The sequence below is a fragment of the Tenrec ecaudatus genome, chromosome 7 (genome assembly GCF_050624435.1).
Source record: "Tenrec ecaudatus isolate mTenEca1 chromosome 7, mTenEca1.hap1, whole genome shotgun sequence".
NCBI classification, from domain to species: Eukaryota; Metazoa; Chordata; class Mammalia; order Afrosoricida; family Tenrecidae; genus Tenrec; species Tenrec ecaudatus.
In genome coordinates, this window is record NC_134536.1 from 60,097,412 (window position 1) to 60,113,578 (window position 16,167).

Below are 16,167 nucleotides of genomic sequence, written 5' to 3' on the forward strand. Positions count from 1 at the left end.
CTTTTGATAGCCGGGCACCATCAGCTTTCTTCTCCACATTTGCTTATGGACCCATTTGTCTTCAACGATTGTGTTGGATCATCACAGAATGCCATGCTATTAGAACAAAGTGTTCTTGCATGGAGGGAGTACTTGAGTAGAGGCCCAATGGCCGTCTGCTACCTTAATATTTAACATATCAATAAATGTACATAGATCTATTTCCCTATCATTATATATAAATATGTTTACATATGTACATGCCTGTATTTAGACCTCTATAAGTGTCCTTTGCCTCCTAGTTCATTCCTCTATTTCCTTTTACTTTACTCTTGTCCCGCTATTATCTTCAACCTTCTTTCAGCTTTCAGTAATTTATCTCTGCTACATTTCACTTGATCAAGCCCCACCATGCATTCTACGTCCTCGTCACCATTGATTTTAGATCACTTGTTGGTCCTTTGTCTCTGGGTTTGTTTGGCACCCTTCTTCCTTCCCCTGCCTCCCCCTCGCCCATGTCCCCCCAGAACCATTGCTCCCATTGTTTCCTCCCTGGATTGTTTATCTCACCTATCTTATCTAGAAGGACAACCTGCATGGTTTTTAAATTGGTGTGATTAATCATGATGCTGAAGCAGACCTTAATTCACTCACCAACTGTAAGTATCTCAGTGGATTATGTTGATTTAAGATAAAACTTAAAATCCATCCCCCATTACCCAACGCATTTATGACTCCACAGATTTTTAACTTGCTGGACCATGAGGAACATCAACCTTACCAGAGAATGGTGAAAGACTTTCTTAGGGAACACTGTACAATCTACTTCAAGACTTTCCAACTCAGCGCCTGAAAAGACACCCTTACTGCAACTTCCTGTGCCCTTACCACAGCTAAAGTGGAGATCTTCTTAAAGCAAATATTTATTTGTAAGCTAGGCCAGGTATATATAAGCAAAAGGAGAGGGATGTTCCACAATTTGCTAAAGTTCTTGATTTTCCTCGCCTAAGAGCAAAGCAGAGCTTCAAGTCAGTTCATTCTAGTTTGACCTCTACTACATTTTACCAAGATCCCTAGGTGATTCTTGCCTATCGATCTTGTGAAAATATAGATTCTGGTTCAGCATACGTGGGGTAGAATGCCAGTTCTCAGCAGGGGGTAAAACCAGAATAAGCCAGTTGAGAGCCCAGAAACAATCAAGATCCTTCCTTCATGTGTTCAAGGTAGGACACTGAACATTTAAAATGTCAAGGGTATTGAATATATATTCATTTCACTGGCAATTAGAAGACTTGACTATGGAGACACTACCTCAAGAAAGCTGCCTGGGAACTGTGTTCATGAGGTTCAACAAGAACACTGGATCCTGCAAAGATAGCTGGGAGGCAGTTTAAGACAAATATTCCTTCAACAAACAAGTACTTAACTCGCACCTGTTCTGGGCCACCAATTTGCAAATATTGTACTTCATTGCTCAATGTAGTGTCTCTATGAGCCAAAGGACATTTTCTTTTCATTTTTAAAAGAGATGAACTGGAGAGATTATGGTGGCTTGGCTAGTTTCTCACTGATTGTTCTTGCCTGTTCTTACACTTACCACATTTGCCTTGTTTCAAGTTCTTCGCTCTGATGAAACTTTGGTAAATTCAATAATTAGGGTTATAGTCTTAGCCCACAGCATTTTGAACTGATATTAATATGCTTAGAAATGCTGGATTCTGTAGGGAAGGAACTTCAAAGAAATGTTTAAGAACTGTCAAAGGCATGTCATTCTATGTAGATGATAGATTTTACTTACTCATGTGTCAATCTTTTTCTTTTTAACCAGAATTGGTCAGTAATATTTTATACAAGAAAGGATAAACAGGTATCCAGAGGCAACCTGAATGTTAAGTGCCTATTCAAAAGAACTAATAATTTTTTTAAAGGCACCAGGCAAAAAACTGTATGCCCATCAGCAGGTGCGTGCTGAGAACGCAGACATGAGGCTGTGGATGCAGGGCGCTCTGAAGGTTTCAGATATTCAAATTAGTGTGACAGGGCCGGGCCTGGGTGAGGCACTGTAGCTGTAGCCCAGCACTCGGGGTGAAGGTACCGTTCCTATGAGTCTCTCCTGTCACTAGAACCAGACAATTAACAAGCTATCGTTTCAGAAATAGTTAGGTCCTGCTTTACATATATATATTTAGAAGCTGCTATAATGTTATAATGCCTTACATCCATACTAAAGTTGGACATTGATTAAGAAAAGCCAAAGAGGTACCAATGCCTTTGAATTGTGGTGCTGGAGAAGAATATCAAACAGACTATGCACTGCTAGGATAAACTGACCTGTCTCGGGAGACATATGGCCATCGTGCATGGATGGCAAGGCTGCTTCTTATGTATGTGTCCAGGAGAGACCAGTCCCTGGAGAGGGACATCATACTTGGTAAAGGGGAGGAGGCATTGAAAAGGAGGAAGGCCTTCAGCAAGGTGAACGAAACAGTGGCGGCAATAATGGGCTCGAGCGTAGGGACGCTGGTGAGGACGGCTGGGCAGTATGTCCTTCTAGGCTATATAGGATTGCCACGGGCCAGGACCAACTCTGTAGCACCTGGCAACAACAACCACACACAATGCAGGAACTGTAAGAGGGAAGGGGAGAGCCCGGGTGGGGGGTGGGAGGGGGGGAGGAGGAGCAGGAAGGAAGAAGGGAAAGAGACATAGGGAGAGAGAGAGAGAGAGAGAGAGAGAGAGAGAGAAATTAATTTCTCCCGCCCAGTCTGGAAGTCCAGAGTCATAAAATAAAGAGTGTCCCTCTGCTTTCAGGGTGGCATTGCATTCAAACAAATGTTCTCTGTTTTCTTTTGCTGCACTGGGGTGAAATCGGTTTTTACTAATGCCACTGAAGAAAGGTGAAGAAATATTGGTATAGATAAGAGCTCTCATGGAATTTAGGACAGATAAACCCCTCAGGAACAGTAGTGGGAGTAGCAATATCATGAGGGGAGGGGGAGGGGAGGGGCAGGGAGGGGGAGAAAGGTTGGATCACAAAGTTGGATATATAGCCCAGCCTCCAGGGGAACATATAACAGAAATGTGGGTGAAGAGAGACAATGGACAGTGCAAGATACAAAATAACAATAATAATGTATAATTGATCAAGGTTTGATGATGGTGTGAGGGTGCAGGAGGGAGGGGAGGAAAAGAGCCGATACCAAAGGTTCAAGTAAAAAGAAAGTATTTGGGAAATATTGATGGCAACATATATACAAGTGTGCTTAATACTATTGAATGATGGATTGTTATAAGATTTGTAAGAGCCCACAATCAAAAGGATTAATAAGGCCAGCTCAGTAGTGAATAGGCCACATTTATTTTAGAACTGGAAAAAGATTTAAATAAAATAACAGAAATTGATGTTCCCCCTTGACCTACAACTGGAACATCAACAACTCTAGTGTGAAAGACTAATGTAGTATCATTTCCTGGTTTTAGATATAGGTTTTCCTGCCACAGAAGAACTGATATTTCATGGAACATGCAACAGTATATAAACCAACTAATGGGCATTGCTATGGTGTCTGTGTTTTGTCTTAAAACTATTTGATAAAAAAAAACTATTTGATATAAACTGCCCGGTGTGTTAGTTTCCATAAACCCCGAGCTACAGGCTACGGTCCTAAGTAGAGCTCATTACTCAGTCAGTAGCTGGCCAATTTGGTAGCAGTTAACCAGGAGATCCAAACTCCAAAGCACCTTCCAGTCGTCCATTATTCTCGCCTCTATCAGTACCAGAGGTTTAGGAAATTAGCATAAAATAATAGAAAAGAGCTCTCCCTGATGACATTAACAGCACCCTACATACATGGATATCCTGTGACTTGTGGATAAAGCTCCTTGAATAGTGCAAACAGTTTACTCCCGGCTAATAAATTCAAGGCTGGTAGTTTCAAGCACACCTAATGGCACCACAGAAGATGGCCTGAGGATATGCTTCCATAAAGATTATGTCCATCCATATAATTGAGATCATTTGATACATAAAAGCCAAAATAGATAACCCTTCAGAAACAGCAACAGGAGTAATGGTTCCCTGGGGGTACGGGAGGGGGCTGGGGGAAGATGGGAGAGCTGATAGCATTGAGGACTGAATAACCCCACTGGAAGGGAGTGAACAATAGACTTGTATGTGACTGGATATATTGGATGGTATAAGATACAGTAAAATAAATAGATAAGGGTTCTAGTGGGGTAGATTGGGAGAAGGAGTTATAAATGGGAGCTGATATGGAGGAGATCAAGAAGAATGAAAATGTTTTTAAATTGATTGTCATAGCAATTGCACAGTAATGTTTGATGTGATTGAACTATGAAATGTCATGATAGCTATAAGAGCTCCCAATGCAATTATTAAAATTATGTCCAAAGAAGCACCAACAGTTCTACTTCATCACACATGAGGTCACTGTGAGTCTGAATCAGCTTGATGGCAACAGGTTTTGTTTTGCTTTTTTTTCCAGACATACGAATGAGCTCAAATAAAATCATTTGGAGACACTCCTCGCCGTAAGATAAATAAGAATCTAACCAGGCTTGCGTCCTATGCCACCTGGAATAGCCCTGTATCCTATATCCAGCAGAAACGTCAGAAAGTTCCTGGATGCTTGTGGATGCATCCGACCTTCTCAAGCTTCGCAAGAGGAGATGGGGACCAAGGCTAACTCCTATGAGGTGGAGGTGAGCTAGGACTCCATCTTCCTAACTTTTTAGCAATTTTGATAAAAAGTGCCCCTCCCAAAGAACCCTAGTGTACTTCTCTGTTGGCTTCAATCATTTGTGGCAGTGGCCACACAGAACTCACAGACAACATTCTCTGTTACAGGGTTTATTAGGGAAATAAGAGGTTACCATTCAGGATCATTCAATCAGAGGAGCCTCTTCTCAGTAGCGGCCCAAGGGACACTTCTTTCTGGCCCTCAGCCTCTAGGCCTCTTGGCCTCTGCCATGATCAGACAAATGCTACATAGCTGTTTCTAGCTCTGCACAGCAGATACCTCATGCTAACCCCCAGAGCAATAGAATCTTACCTCAGCTAGATGGAGTGATGCAGTCGCTGCAACAATGGGCTCAGGTGCAGGAATCACTGTGACGCTGGTGCAGGACCAGGTAGAGTTGCCTTCTGATCTGCACAGAATCCTGATGGGTTGGAACCTGTTCAAGAGCATCTAACCACCACCACCACCTCTGGGGACTGTGGTCGCATCACCTAAAGATAGAGACCTCCCACAGCATAAAGAGCAGGCTATCAGAACTTGCCCGACTGAATAAATGTGAACAAATGTTTGTATATGATTCAAAATTGTGCTTGAGGCTTGTTTTCAACACCACCTGATAGTGAGTTGGTGAAAGAGAAGCTAATACTCACCTACCTTAAACTAGTTGGACTTTGCTATTAGCTACCACAAATATCCGAAGAGTTTTCCATATTGGCCTGGGTTTGTTCTTGATAGAGAAACAATATAGCTTATTAAGTGAAGCTGCCACTGTCTCCTTACTTGCCTTGTGGTGTTGAAAAAGACAGCTCCCAGCAAAGTCTCCTGGACAGCCACTTCATCCAGCCTGTGTATTGAATTTCTAGCTGCCGATTCCAAGACTGTGGCTTTGGGCTAACCTCACAATCCCTCTGGAATAGGCTGCTTCCTGTTCCTTGACCACCAGATTTCCAGCTATGCTTCCTGACTCTAGCAATATTACCATATTAGCTTTAGTTTCTTATCCTGCATATTTATATGCTCAATCTGACTACAATCTCAATGTGAGAGATTGGTATAAGAGGAAGATTAGTGCATGTTTTAGAAATAATATAGTTCACTAAAATGAGCATGGATCCCAAGTGCTTCTTCTCCCCACCCCCATCTTTGTATCATCTAGCTTCTTGAGTCGTTTGCTCTGCATGCAGATGAAGTGAGTATGATAAAGAGATGCAACCCTGAAGCACACCTTCCCTGATTTTAAACAGCTAATACTTTTAAATTTATTTCCTCAAAGGAACACAAACATTTTACCAGTGACTTTTTTTTCCATGATATTTAAAGTATGACTGTGCTTACAGAACAGATAAGTAAGCTGAAAAGTAAAAATTCTTTTGCCCAACACTAAAATAAGACTAAGAGAGAACAAAGTTCAAATGCAAGTAGTAGACTCTTTAATAGTAAGTTGTATGAGTATATCATTTTGTAAATGTAAGTTACATAAATATCTTTAGATTTTTAATGCTACAAGGACTTTAAAAAGCATCCCAATGACCTGGCCCACCTTTTGCCAGACTTAGTCTTCTCTCTAGTGGCATCTACTTCCAACTCTTTTAGCTATTTCTTCTAGTATTTCTTTCTAGATTTTCAAAATGATTCTATCTATGCTCTGATGTCTTCGTTTATGGATTTTCACAGTAATCCATTTAATTCTTATGAATTCTTATTAATTTACTGACTTTTTGTTCTTACTGATTTTTAAGCTTACCATAAAAATAAAATTTTAACAAAGTTTAGACTATGAAAAAAAAAGAAGATTTGAGAAGCATTCTTTGGAGAAGTTGATGCTGCCACAACCAACCTTTTTCTGCCCAAAGGGAAGACATGCAATGAACTTCTTTCTTCTAGAGTCTGTGGGTACCAAAGTCATCCTCAGAATGATTCACATGTGGCCACTGCAATGGAAACACAATAAATAGACACCTAACTTCTACCCAGGATTCCCTAATCCACAAGAAACAAGGCCATTGGGCTTCTTTGGTAGTGAGAAAAGAAAGAGCTCTGGCTGCCTTAGGAGAGATTTCACTCCTCTTCCACAGTGGATCAGCCCAAGACTGGATATTTTCTCTTGTCCTAGGACCCCGTGGGACATATAGTGGGCACATCCTCAAGTGGTCTTTAGTGAGTCCTGCTACTCCTATACAAACCCTTCACCTTGAGGGTGGGCAGACACTCGGATTTGCTTCATAGCAGTAGAACACAGCAAAGTGATAGTACAATAGAGCTGCTTCTGCCCAGCAGAACAAGACACTGCCTGGTTCTGTGCATCCTTTCTATTATTATGAGTGAGTCCATTGTTAGAGGTACTTCATCAGTCCATCTTCTGTGAATCTTCCTTTTTTCTGTAGACCTTCTCTTCTACCAAGCACGATGTCCTTTCCCAGGGACGCGTCTCTCCTGATAATGTGCAAAGCAGAAAGCCTTTGATCTCGATGAAATCCTCCATCGTTGTTGCTAAGGAACATTCCAGCGACACTTCCTTCTGGATGGATTTGTTCTCCTGGCACTTGGAACATTCTTTGCCTATACCACAATTCAAACGCATCGATTCTTCAGTGGTCTTCCTGATTGTCCAGTGTTCGCATGTATAGGAGGCAACGGAAAATGCCATGACTTGGGTCAGGCTCACTGTAGTCCTCAAAGCGACTTCTTTGTTCGTTAACACTGCTAAGAGGTCTTGTACAGCAGACACGCCCGATACATCATCGTGTGATTGCTTGACTCCTGCTTCCATGACTGTTGATTTTGGATCCAATTAAAATGAATTCCGTCATTTATTTTCTCCACCTGCCATCATGTTGTCTACCGACCCTGCTGTGAAATTGTCGTTTTCTGTACACTGAGTGCAATCTAGACTAAAGGTGTTATTCTTTGACCTTCAGCAGCAAGTACTAGCTTCAGTCTGAATTGAGAGATGTTCCTTCTGCTTTTGGAAAAGCAAGCTGCCACGTTGTAAAAGGTTATGGTAGCAGTCCTCACATCAAGGAAGTACAGGTGCTCCCTTACAGTACTACAGCGAGAAAAGGGAGACATCATCTTACAACCACAAAGACTTGAATTTTACCAAAAATACACATGCGCTTCAAATACCCTCATGAGCTCTGATGTTAGTCTGGGTTGACTAGGCAGTTGTTTTCAACCTGTGGGTCGCAACCCCTTTGGGGGTCAAACGACCCTTTAATAGGGGTCACCCAATTCATAACAGTAGCAAAATTACAGTTATGAAGTAGCAAGGAAAATAATTTTATGGTTGAGGAGGGGTCACCACAACATGAGGAACTGTATTAAAGGGTCATGGCAATAGGAAGGTTGAGAACCACTGTACTAGAGAAAGAGCTTTATATGACAGAATAATTCTATATTAAGAAAACATCCCATCCCAGTCCAGATCAAGTCCACAAGTTAGATATTAGTCCATATGTCCCATACCAGTCTATAAGTTCCTCTTCAGACTCACGCAACACATTTCATGACACCAGCTGCAGGAAGATCACAGGCCAGTGGGTGTAAAGTCTTGTGGTAGAAGCATCTCAGCACTGGCATGACTCTCCACGTGTCTCCTCCAGCTCCAGGGCTCTGATTCCACCATCGTAGCTCCATCTGGTTTGTCCTCAGTAATGTTTGCCATGGGGACAAGTGTCTGGTCTCCAGTGAGCTATTGCCTTTGTGCCTGCAAATGTGGTCATCAAGCGTGACCTTATTGACAGACTAGACTGCAAGTTGACATGAGATTATGTAACTGCCACAGCTCCAGAAAGTCTATCCAGTTCCTTGATTACAGCCTTTGAGACCCTGAATGGAGGCTCACATAAGACATTCCCTAATTCTTGACCCATTTATATTGTAAAGTAAGTTTCCTATGTTTGTATTATATATTTGGCTTTTGGTTTTGTCTGAGTTTTGTTGTTGGTTTAAAGCATTTTATTAGGGGCTCTTACAGCTCTTATCACAATTCATACATACATCCATTGTGTCAAGCACTTTTGCACATATGTTGTCATCATCATTTTCAAAACATTCGCTTTCTACTTGAGCCTTTGGTATCAGCTCCTCATTTTTTTCCTCCCTCCCCAGCTCTCCCTCCCGTATGAACCCTTAATAATTTATAAATTACTATTATTTTCATATCGTACATCATCCACGGTCTCCCTTCATCCACTTTTCTGTTGTTTGTCCCCCTGGTGGTGGTGGAAGGGAATTAATTACTTGTTTTGTTTTATCCATAATTAATGCTCATGGAAGCAGTAGTCAAGCAATCAAATTACTCGAGACAAAACTACTACAAATGACCTCTTCAAAGAGCAAAGACATCACTTTGAGGACTACAGTGTGCCAGCTCATGCTGTTTGCCGTCACCTCCCACACCTACGAGAGCTAGACCATGCATGAGGGGAGACGAAAGAAGAACTGATGCCCTTTCATTATGGTGTGGAGTAAATATTGAATATAGCATAAGCAGCCAAAAGAATGGGGAAAATGTACTGTCTTGGAAGAAGTACAACCAGAGTACTCCTTAGGAGTGAGAATGATGAGACTTCACCTCGTGTTCTTTGAACATATTTTCTGGGGGTAACGTGGAGGGTTAGGGAGTAAGAGGAGACCGTGAAGAAGATGGGTGGATACAGTGGATATAGTGGGCTCCAACACAGCAGTGGCAAAGATGGCGCAGGTCTCGGCAGTGCTGTGCTCTGCAGTAGACAGTCTTGCTCTGAGGCAGAATCGCCAAAGGTATACGAAGCATAGAAGGTTAAAAACAAACAAACCAAAAGCGTCGACTTGCTCAGTTACTGTACAAGAGATTGGAGGCAGAGACTCCAACAAGAAATGTCCGCCACTCTACTTCCAAAATGTCAGCAATTGAGAAACCCAAAATTCTACTCTCATACAAGTGAGGTCATTTGACTCAGAGTTGACTCAACGGCCACTATCTAAACACAGACAGACAGACAAACATATGCATAGGGCTTCAGAATTCTGGAGAAAACATTCATTCTTTTTCATGTCATTTTCCACAAACTATTTAAATCTCTTTCATATTTAAGTATATGAGTCAAAAAGTGTTGTTACAAAATCATAAAAACCTTTATTAAACAAAAATAAAAATAACAAACTGTCTACTTCTATACAATCCTGGAGGCAGTGTGTCCACGTCTCTGATCCTTCCTGAAAGCATGCCGTAGCCTTCAGCTGACATCACTCCAAAATGGCAGTTTGGGCGTTCCTGGGGCACTCAAACAGGGTTCCTTTCTCATGTTCTTTGAGTTTGGGGAGCAAAACGAAGTCTGATAGAGCAAGATCACAGCTGTAGGGTGGATATGGCAAAGTTTTTCAATCAAGTTCTCAAAGGACAGTTCTTGCTGTTCTCAAAGAATGAGCAGGTGCATTGTCACGAAAGGAAAATATCCTTGCGTGCACCTTTCATGCCTTTGTCACACCAGTGTAGTTTCCATTTTTAAAAAATGCTTTCATAATAAGCCTCCGTGATCTTCCTGTGTTCTTTGAGAAACTCTGTGAAAATTATCTTTCTGGAATTAAAACACACACACAGACACACAAGTGGCCATAAACCTATAAGCTGTCCTTTTAGCCTTGTGTGTGTGTGTGTGTGTCTGTGTAAGAAAGAGCTTTGTATAAAGAGTAAGAGTAATTGTAGCTTAAGCAAACATCCCAGCCCAGTCCAGATCAAGTCCATAAGTCTGACATTAGCCCATTTGTCTGATACCAATCTATAAGGTCCTCTTCAGACTCATGAAACACATGCAATGACACCAAGCGCAGGATGATCACAGGCCAGTGGGTGGGAAGTCTTGTTAATCCAGTGGCATTGTAAGCATCTCAGCGCTGGCAGGGGTCTCTCCAGCTCTGGGTACTAACATGGTTCCATGTGTCTTATCAGTTGCAATGTCTCCCAGGGAGGGAGTCTCTAGCCTTGAATGTACTGGCCCATTCAGATACCGTAATAAGACTAAGGCAGGTGTATAGCTGAAAGACCAGCTCTCCACTATCACAGAGATGTGTGTAAGCACATTTTGCCTGGAATAAACCTTGCATGTATGAATTGGAACCCTAGCAGGAATACATTTTTTACTTACCTCACATAAAAAATGTCACCATCATGGATTGTTTTGCTCCTGCTACTTTTAAATATCCCCAACTCCTTTATCCATGCATACACACAAAATATTTTTACAAGTACTGTGTTTGTAAATTCTAGATATAGACCAGAGAGTTAATGAAAATAAGTGAAATCATTTTCAAATGGATTCTCCATATAAAAGCCTGTCTCTCTGAAAGCCCTCACATCCCACAGCTGCCTTGCTGAGATTATTGTTCCTCCCTGAAGGTCCAGTATTGTGAGGAACCTCAAAGAAGGTCAGAGAAAAACCGTCAGTAATTTCAAAGAGCGAGGCACACCTAAATGAACCTGATAAGTAAATGGTAAGACACATGCAAGCTAAACATGAATGTTTGCTTCCGGAAATTCAAAGGATACAAAGGAGGAAAACTCTGGCATGTTAGGTGGAGTTGGACCTCCGAGGTCAAGATGAGTCGGACTGCAACATTTCCACTGATTTTCCACTCAGAAGCTCTCTAGTGAGTCATCTGGGAGTGGTTTGTGCCGTTGCTATGGGTTACCTCCAGTTAGACCACTTGCTAAGAGACTGAGGCCCTGAAATTGACCTCCACATATACTGAGTTCTAAAGGAGCATCATCTTTATTTATGTATTAAACAGACATGTGTAGCACACGCCAACTGCCCTTTGTACGACAGTAAGTTATCACGGTACTTCTTAAGCTGAAGCTTTGCCTCCAATCCTGTTCAAGAGAAACTAGCAAATAAACATTGCTTAATGGAAAGAGCTTCTTTGATACTGTAAGAATGGCAAAGAGGCAGCATGTGAGACCTCTTTTTACTTCATAATGGTGAATCAGTCAAACCACATCAGCCTAACGTTGATTCCTATGGGGCAATATCAGACATGTCTCCATCCTCCCACCATCCTTCCCGTCTCTGGAAACCAGCTGTTTCTCCCACAATAAGCTTTCTCCGCTGGGTGCACCAATGTACTGCAATGGACACTCAGAACTCAAAGACAGCACTCACTATTAAGGTTGGGGAGTTTTCAGGGAAGTTGAAAAGGTTACAATGCATCATCAGAAATGCTAAGGATACAATTCTTTTGTCTGTAGTATCTCCCCTGCACCATGCTGGCAGACACACCTTGCTCTACGTTTCGGTCTCTCAACCATGAGGACCTGGGTCTCTGCTCTGCTCAGACATTTTAATTATGGTGCTGGCAAAGAATATTAAAAGTATCATGGACTACTAACAGGACAAATAAACCTGTCTCAGAAGTGTGGCCAAAGCGTTTCTTGGAAGCAAGGATGGTGAGACTTCATCTTACGTATTTTGTACATGTCAGGAGAGACCAGTCCCCGAGGAACGGCATCATGCTCAATAAGGTCGAGGGGCAGCGAAAGATGGGCAGGCCCTCAGCAAGATGGAATGACGCCGTGGGTGCAAAAATAGGCTCAGACATCACAATTGTGAGGCTGGTGCAGGGCCAGGCAGTGTTCTGTTCCACTGTGCCTAGGGTGGGTATGGGTTGCAACTGACTGTAAGGCACCTCAGACCAACAATGTGATTCTGCACAGGTCAGACGATTCTGACTACCCTGACTCTGTGGTCAATTGCACCCTCCGTTACACTTGGTAACCACTCCCACCTTGTCTCTCTCGATTAAGTGCTGCCACTGGCTCTTGTGACGCCAGGGCCAAATCAGTCCCATTGTAGTTAGGAGTCTTGATTCAACTATGGCATCAGACTCACCTAACATTGCCATCACAGCTGTCTTCGCAGATGCTGGGCTCCCTTCCCAAACTAGTCCCTTGCTGTTGTCACTAAAACTGCGTCTCCAAGGGACTTCATGTGTGGGTATGCCCTGATTAAGCTACTCTAACATGCCAACTTTCCCAAATCTTGGGATACTTTCTTCTGCTTTATACCAAGGTAGGTCTGGTGCTTCCTCTTGGGTTATTGTAGCACATGTCTTCTGGACTCAAGAGTGATACTTCATTTGGGGGTTTGCTGGAACTTAAGCCTAGTTATAGAGTTAGAAGCAGTAATAGGTGGTAAGGTGTTTCCTGGGGAGACTCAGCAATATCTTATAGGGCATCGACCTCAGGAGATGTTCCAGACAACTCCTTCGTTGCTATAGCAGCAAGCACGGTTAAGTTAATCTCCTCAAAATGTGTGCACTGGATAATGGCTTCACTGGTAGTGGATTCGCAGGCAAAGGTGGAGCAGTCTCTTCAGATGCAGGTGGTTGTGGTCTTGCCTGAAGTAAGTCAATGGAATTTAGTGGGTCCAATTGACCTGCCTCCTTGATTATCTCCACATCTAGCCTCATCCCAACAAATTCCAGCATCCCATTTCTTCTCAAGAAATAACCAGCTTCACTTTAACATCAGAGACCATTCAAAGTTGGGGGTTCAGGTACCATTGTAACTCAGCGATTCTGAAGACAAGGCTCTGGGTTTTGTTTCAGCAATATAGATATTCAAGAAATAAAGCTTTCTTCCAAGGGACAAGCGGATATTTAGATGACTTTTATGTTGCACTTGAACTGTGATTCCGAAACTGTGAGCTCACCTCTTTTTTGTATCATCTTGTCTATTTGTGTGTGTGTTTGTTTTCTCTTTTTAAAATCATTTTTGGGGGGCTCATACAACTCTTATAATAATCCATACATACATCAATTGTGTAAAGCACATTTGTATATTCATTACCCTCATCATTCTCAAAACATTTGCTTTCCACGTAAGCCCCTGGCATCAGTGACTCATTTTTCCCCCTCCTTCCCTTCTCCCCGCTCCCTCATGAACCCTTGATAATTTATAAATTATTATTTTGTCATATCTTACACTATCCAACAGCTCCCTTCACCCACTTTTCTGTTTTAAGTCATACCAACTACAAGCTTCCCTATACTTTTTATCCTAAGAACACTACAGAAACAAAAGATGACCCAGAGCCTTGCTTGTCATCAAAACTTCATCTATTGATGGTGATATTTTGCTTATTAACATTGCCACCCATATAGAGGGAGAGTTGTCAGTGCCTTGAAAACTAGTCAAATTGGGCATCAATTTGGAAAACTTATCCTTAAGGTTTTGTTTCCCTGAAACCAATTTACTTTCCAAATGTGTTTTGCTCTCTAGGAAAGCAAAAGAAGCGAAGCTTATATGTGTATATATAAAAACAAATCCAGACTCACTGTCATGGGGCCAACGCTGACTCAGCAACATTTTAGGACTGGGTGGGCCTGCTCCCCTGAGTTTCTGTATACAGAGCGACATTTGCATGAAGAAAATGGCTCAGATAATTGTACAAACAGACAAGTCCAAATCCTGGCAGGTTCCAAGTCGATGGGTCAGACATTATAGACTAGAGGCTTCTTCTGACTCAGTAGCTATGGAGCACGATGAGCTGAGACCACAGGCTGGTGGCTGCAGAGGTGAACGAATCCAAAGTCAGCAGGCCAGGTTTGTGGCTCCAGAGATAAGCAAAGGTCAGCAGGTCAGATGGCAGGACACTGACAGCTTCCAGGGTTACAGGAAATATGGCAGGTCATTGACTCAAGTTGAGAGAACCAGAGGTTGATGAGCCCAATGCTGGCTCCAGATTTAGCCAAAAGTAAGCAAGTTTGCCCTCAGTATCCGTTTATATTGAAAGTAGGGTAGACCCCATGGATGTGTTCTTCCAATTGAGTTCATCAGGGCTGTAACCTTCATGGGAGTGTTGTGTCCTACCATAATTGTTACAACTGATTAGTTACCCCTAGCACATCTCACTAGGGAGGGGATTACATTGTGTTATCTCATAGAGGGTTACTAGGCCTTAACAACCAAGCCACTGAGAGTACTGGCTCAGCTAAATTGACAAGAAAACCTTAATTAGCATACTTAAATAAATCATTTTAAAGTCCTAAGCCAGCAAAGACAGTTAATCTGGAAGCACTTAAATTTTTTTTTGCTCTGGAAATCACAGAACCATATTCCCCCACTGTCAGGATCATGTGCATGTTCTTGCTTCCACAAACTTGTGACTCACTTGGATTCATGCTGCCCTGCCCTGACCTCTGCTCTGGCTGTGAGATCTCGAGAGCAGAGGAAGGCTGGGTCTCTTGGAGCCACTGAGCATGACTTAGTCACTTGAAGATTTGGGCTATTTCTCATCACTTTCTTAGATAATTTGTTACAGAGAAGAAAATCTGTTGCCAGTGTTTTTAAGGATATGAAACCATCTTGGGTATAGAACAGAAATGTTTAATGCTTTTAATCAACATTTTTCACCATAAACAATTCCAAAAAGAAGGAAGAAGGCTTATTTATAGGTCAGGGATTTATTAATAAGAATAAAGAATATATAAATATATATACCATAGAATCTAATTTTCAGTGAATTTTTTTTATTCAACACATTCCTTTAAAGAAAATGAAAAACAACTTCTCTTCATGGAACTTGCCAGGCTGCAAAGATGATTCCTTTTGAGGAAGAAAGAGCGAGCTCCTTATGTTGGCTTCGATAGCATTCATAATTCAGACAGCTGTCTGCCATTTACCCAAATGGATAAATGGATGATTCCTCTTTAGGTGTACCGGGCAACCAGCGAGGAGCAATTTGTCATAGCGTGGTGGCTTGCATGTGGCAGTGATGCTGGACCTCTATGTCATCAGCAGGGTCCCTGAAAGTGAACAGGTTTCCAGACGAAGAGCTTGCAGACAAAGAAGTTATATGCTATCTACTTCAAAGGAATTAGTCCCTTAAAGCCTTAAGCATAGCAGCAGAAAGTTGTCAGATATCTTGCTAGAGGATTAGTCCTCCGATTGGAAAGCACTCAAAGGAGGAACAGGGAGAGCTGTGATTATGTCTTCCTCCTCATCCCCTCATGGTTGCATCTTATCTCCTCATCCCCTCATGGTTGCATCTTATCTAACTGACATGAGAAAATCTATTTCTTTTCTTTTTTTGAATCCAGAAACTATGCAATCAAACTTAATTCTGGATTTAATCTGAATTTGAGGAAGCAATGTTTAATGTTAATTTAAAATGATTTGAAAATTTAAAATATGCTTTATGTACATTAGATATGTTGATTTTATTAAAATATTTGAAATTAAGATATGTTAGGTAGCTCTAGCGTAGGGATGGGGAATGTCCGTTAACGCATACCCAGAGAGCCAAACACAGAACAAGGAGTGGCGTGCTGCACATGCTCAGAGGTTCAGGTTTCCCGTCGGTAGGCATGGATGGGCGTTAAACCCTGGATTGGCCCACCTAGGCCACCTGGATTGGCCTACCTGGGCCAGGTGAATTCAATTCAGCCA